This window comes from Eschrichtius robustus, chromosome 9, assembly GCF_028021215.1.
Source record: "Eschrichtius robustus isolate mEscRob2 chromosome 9, mEscRob2.pri, whole genome shotgun sequence".
Lineage (NCBI taxonomy): Eukaryota > Metazoa > Chordata > Mammalia > Artiodactyla > Eschrichtiidae > Eschrichtius > Eschrichtius robustus.
Genome location: NC_090832.1, coordinates 42549521 through 42554744, shown reverse-complemented (window position 1 = coordinate 42554744; position 5224 = coordinate 42549521).

Sequence of the window (5224 nt, the reverse complement as noted above, 5' to 3'; positions counted from 1 at the left end):
ACTTGCTCAACTAAATACCTCCATCTTTGCCAATTGTATGAACTTTGCTCCTAACATTCTTTTCCTTATCTAAATATGATTTGTCTCCCTGCACCCAAGGGAGATACAAATAGGCGAACTCCTCTTTGCCAGGCTTTTTGGAAAGATTTTTTAAAGGATGAGACAGTACCTCCCAGAATGTCATCCCAATTCCTCTGATCACTGGCTTGAAAAGGTCAATCAAGAAATTCCAGCTAATGGATCTGTCAATAACTAGACCTTAGCTGGAGTTTTCTGCACTCCACCTGGTTTCATTTTTGTCTGTGATGGATGGCATTTACATGGCCATTTAGACAACTGGTGAATTGGAGGTCAAAGCTTATTGGGACATTTAACTGTCCCTGTTAAAATCCATAACAAACCAAAAACTTCCCATTGGTCCACCCCATTAAGCCTCTATGGCTGCCTTAAATGAGAAATTCCAGGAGTCATATATGACTCTGGGTTTGCCTCTGTAGAGTGAGTCTGTCTCCCTTGTGTCAGAGTAAATGCAAGAGATCAGAAATAAGTGCATGATCAAAAGTCTCTCCCTAACATTAGAAGAGCTAGCCCATTCTACAGCCAAAGCATTAGCAGCACAGCAATGATCATTTGACTCATTGGCTAAAGAGGTTTTGGACAATTACATAGCCCTTGATTACCTACTTGCTGAACAAGGATAAATGCCTCTGTAGAGGTAGAAACTCAATTAGACAAGATCAAGGAACAAGCCTATTGGTTACAACAAATTTCACTTGACTCTCCATGGTCCTTTCACTTGTTCAGTTGGCTACCTTCAAGTCTAGGGTCCTGGTCTAGGAACATCATACAAATTGGATTTGTCATATTACATTCAAAAAAATTTTGTTTGCATAATTATTTTTAAACTTTGTACCTATTGCATGTCAAACCCTTGTAGAAATGACATACCCAATAAGATAATGCTAGCTCAACATGCTGAGATGATCTCCAATGCTTATGACCTTAATAAGACAGAGTTTAGATGGGAAATTCCTGAGAGTTCTCCTTCCTACCCTTCCTTGTTACTCAAGTGTGGCCTCAATGGTTTCCAGTCTATACACCTTCCCTCCGACGTGGGACATGACAGCCAGGAAAGGTCCTTCCTGGCATCAATGGACAAAACTACTAAATACAGAAAACCTGATTTTTGATAAGTGATGTTTTTGAGGAAAGAGCTTGATAGTAAGGGGAAAATGTGAAAATGAATAAAGGAAAACCTTACTCAAAATGGAGTAGAGAAGCCCTGAAGGTGGGGCTCTCACACACATACCACTCATACCACTTACTTTACATACCCCAGCAGGAAGAAGGAAGATTTTCTCCTTGCCCCACAACAGCCCAGCCAATGAGAAACTGCTGCAACTCAACCAATGAGGCTCCCTGAACTCTCACTCTCCTCCAATACACTTTCATTCAAAACAACCTCTCCCAATTCCTCCTTTCCTCTATAAAAGAATGCTCCTCTCCTTTTCTCTATGGACTTACTTATAGCTCACAGTAGTTTGCATGTCCCGAATTGCAATTCTCCTGCTATTCCCAAATAAACTTGATTTTGATGGCTAAACTGCTTACCTTTTTATTTTGAAGGTTGACATTACGTCTGACTACCTCCCTTACCAGACCAGGGCAAGGACTCTGTTTTTCCATCTCTACCTTTTCTATACCTCTAGCACTTAGCACAATGCATGGAATATAGTAAATGATAAGTAACTTTTTTGTTGTTGTGTTGTTGAAGAAAAGAAAAATGTGATATAAATTAATTTTAAGGTAGTCATGGAAGGAAACCAGAATAGGTCACCACCAAATATGCCTCTTTGACATAAAAATTATTTTGAGCTGAAGGCAATTAAGATGCAGCAAATGCAGAAGAAGTTTCCTCTTTTTCCTAAAAGCAGGATATAAATTCTCCTTCTACTGGAGACAGAATCTTATCAGCTCAGAGAATACACCAGAGGAATCTGTAAACAAAACTTACTCCATTATATTTGTCTCCCATATATTTACCTTCCTACAGTTTGCCATCCTTGGAAGCCTAAAACTGCTTAACTTTTTCCTGTTATTTCTCTACAAATTTATTGTTCTTTGTTGAATATGCTATGGAAGCTGAAATTTTAAGCCACCGCTTTGAGCTGCTTTTGATTTAGGCTTCTCCTGTGTGATATGTGCTGCATATGTTAATAAAGTGTTTTTGTCTTGTTAATCTATCTTTTTGTTAAAGAGTCCCAGCTGAAAACCTAAGTCAGGTAGAGGTAAAGTTTTGTCTCCCTACACCATTGGTGAGGTGGACCAGGTAATAGCAGCTAGTATTTTTTTGATTGCTGATTCCATACCAAGCCCAGTTCTAAGCACCTAACATAACGTAAATCTCATTTAATCTTTATAACAATTCTATGAGATAAGTACTATTTCCATTTTATGGTTTAAGAAACTGAGGCGCAGATAAGCCATGTGACTTGTTCAAATTCACATGGCTAGTAAGGAAAGTAGCCCGTATCTGAATCTAAGTGTCTTGTATCAGAGCCTGTGCACAACAAGCCTAAGTGTCTTGTATCAGAACAGTGCCACAACATATTGCCTCACAGAATTTTCCTGAATGTGATCTTTTGCCGTTTCAGTGTAGAGAGTATACTAGTTTTCTTTTGCTGCAAAACAAGTTGCCGTTAAATTAAAGCCTTAAAAGAACAATCACTTATTAGCTCACAGTTCTATAGATCAGAAGTCTGGGCATGCCATGGCTAGGTTCTCTGCTCAACATCTCCCAAGACTGAAATTAAGTGTCGGCCAGGGCTGTGATTCTCATGTGAGGCTTGCCATCATCTTCCAAACTTATTCAGGTTGTTGGCAGAATATAGTTCCTTGTGGTTGCAGGTCTGAGGTTCCAACTTCTGCTGGTGGCATTGCTCTTAGCTCCCAGGGGCTACCTACTGTTCCCTGCCACATGGCTCCTCCATTGTCAAAGTCAGCATTGGAGACTCTCCTTTGCATCACACCTCCCTCATGTTTGACTCTCTTTCCAGGAAGAGTCCAATCTCTTTAATGATTTATCTGATTAGGTCAAGCTCACTAAGGATAATCTCCCTATCTGAAAGTCACTTATTTGGGACCTAAGTCACACCTGCAAGATCCATTCAGTGTAGCACCTAGGCTAGGGTTTCACTGAATAATTGGGAAAAGGTATGTGCACACCGGTGATAGTGGAGTACTATGGAATTCTGCCTACCACGGTTAGGAATGGGGTGGGGTGGGGGTAACTGTGGGAGGACAGAATCTAGGAACTGACGAGGGAAACTGGTAGCTCAGACTGTTCTCTGCTCTTTAGAAAAATATCTAAGCTCATGCAGGCTATGAGAGGGCATGTTCTGGGTATCTAGCAATGTCATTGAACTTCACAGAAGAGGACTTAGCCCAGGAATTAGGAAACCTGACCCTGCCACTAAGTAGCCATGTCATCTTGGCCAGATCATTTAAATTCTGCAGGTCTAGAACTTAGGGGGTTGAACAGATCAGGAATTTCCAACGAGGCAGGAGAGCAAGAATGAGGCAGCTACCCTGAAGTCACCTGGGGGGATCTTTCAAACCAAGTATGTCCCCTTCTTTCCCAAGATGTTGTCACAGTTCTGAGAGGTGGAAGAGAAAGGTTGACAAGGAAGGGTGATGAGCATGTGCAGTGTGGAATTGTTCCTTAAGTCATTCCCTCATCCATCCATTCATTCCACAAATATTCATGTAAGACCACCTACTTTGTGCCAAACACACAGGGAGGAAATGAGAGAGAATAAAGCAGACAGGCTCTCTGCTTACTGTCCAGTCAGGGACACAGAGGCAAGTGAGTGCAAGATGCTGAATGTTACTGAGAGGGGAACCACAGGGTGCTAAGGGGGTTGAGAGCAGGGGTCCTTTTTGAGGAACTGATGCTTAAGGAGTAGGCATTAGCTAAGAGAAGAGGGTGGAAAAGCAACAAAGCGGGGAAGGTGGGGACTGTTTCAGGCAAGGAAAGAGCATTTATGAAGGGTGGAAGCTTAAATGACTAAGGCACATTTAAGGAACTATAATTAGCCCACTATGACCTGAATTGGTACATGTCCAGCTGGTACATAGCCAGCTGTACAAATCACGCTGAGTCTGAATTTTTTTGCTAAGCACAATGGGAAGGCATTGAAAGGTTTTAGGCAAGAGTGACTTGAAGAGATTGGCATTTAAAAAATAGCACCTGGGCTACAGTTTGAAAAATATAGTGAAGAGGGTGTCTGTAGCAGAGTCAGGGAGGTGACTGCAGTTGGCTAGGGCCAGGATGGTGTCCATGGGCACGGAGAGAAGAAGGCAGATTTGAAAGAGATGCACAGTGGTTGGTTGGATTTGAGGGATGATTTGTATATACCACCAATTACAGGAGTTATAGGATTAAATGTGACTGCATGTATCTTAACTCACAGTTGCCCCTTTATACTATTCAAGATGTGTCTTCTCCATTCACAAGATCTTTAGGTTGCAACAAGACAGCAGACCTTCTTTATCCTTTCGGGATACTTACTCCATTGGTTTGGAATATTCCACTGGAATAAGTTTTTAAGCGAGATATAGAAGATCTGGATTCCAATGCCTTATTTCCTTATCTGCTCAATGAGGGGGGTGAATTGCAAACCTCAGAGACTGATTCTAGGGCTGACCCTCCTGACCCCAGGGGAGCTAATCAGAGGCACTGGTCTCACTCTGGTTTCCCCCCAGGCTGGCCCGAGTTGCTGGCTGCAGTAGTAGCGGAATTGGCAGTACCCTGAGCAAAGTGCACATTTGGATCAAGGGCCACCCCAAAGGAAGAACTTTTGTACTCCTCCAGTCCCAGGAGTAATGCAAAGGTAGTAGCCAGGGACAGTCATGCCTGTAAATTTGGCTTCATAGCCTGATACCTCTGAAAGTTGCCCAACATGTCACATGGCAGGGTTATGTACCTTGAGCACATGCAGGTATTTAATCACAGTCAATTTCCTTTTAATTTCTCATTTCTCAGTGGAAGAATATGCATTGAGTACAGTGAATGACATGAATTCAACATAAAATGTACTGCATTTTATAAACTTCATTTTGCTCTGTCCTCAGAGATTCCAATCAGCAGTGGAACTCTGTGCCTGGGCGGAGATGCCTGAATGCAATCTGCTGGGGATGGCAATGGGAAAGTTCTGTCTGTGGC